The sequence below is a fragment of the Arachis ipaensis genome, chromosome B04, assembly GCF_000816755.2.
Source record: "Arachis ipaensis cultivar K30076 chromosome B04, Araip1.1, whole genome shotgun sequence".
NCBI classification, from domain to species: Eukaryota; Viridiplantae; Streptophyta; class Magnoliopsida; order Fabales; family Fabaceae; genus Arachis; species Arachis ipaensis.
Window position 1 is genome coordinate 132,547,815 of NC_029788.2, and position 735 is coordinate 132,548,549.

The following is a 735-nucleotide window of genomic DNA, read 5'->3' on the forward strand; positions in this document are numbered from 1 at the left end:
AGATAAAATGTCTTTCTATAACATGTTAAGAGTATAATGAAAAAAAATTAATGTATTTAGTTTATTAAAAATAGGAAGAAGGGACAAAAGTAAATTTAAAAGTTCACACGCTAGACACGATTACACTTCAATCATTTAATGAGTCATATGTGCACATCATTTATACACTTTGGCAGACACAGTATTTTTTGTGTTTATTTTTTTAAGGAAGAAGAGACAAAAATACACAAAAAAAATTCACACGCTGGACACAATTACACTTCAATCATTTAACGACGCTACACGCCGATGGCTGGAAGGGTAAATGTGTCCGCCAAAGTATATAAATAATGTGCACGTGTGACTCATTAAATGATTGAAGTGTAATCGTGTCTAGCGTGTGAATTTTTAGGTGTACTTTTGTCCCTTATTCCTTAAAAATATAAAAGATTTATTTTTTGAATAAATTTAAGAAAAATATTTTTTTATAACACTATTAAAATATATTTTTAAGATAACATATGTTTAATAATACCGTATCCTTGAAGTATTAGAAGATTTTGAAGGTAGCAACAAGTGAAAGTAATTATAATAGAGGAGTGCTAGGGGTAACAACTTTTATGTTTTGTAACCATTAAATAGTCATCAATGATAATTTTAATGGTGTAAGATTGGTGTGAAATTTTATTCAATAACTCACTTTTTTTTACTGGTTATATGCTGATCAGAATTTGAAAAAATTGCTGCCTCCTAATT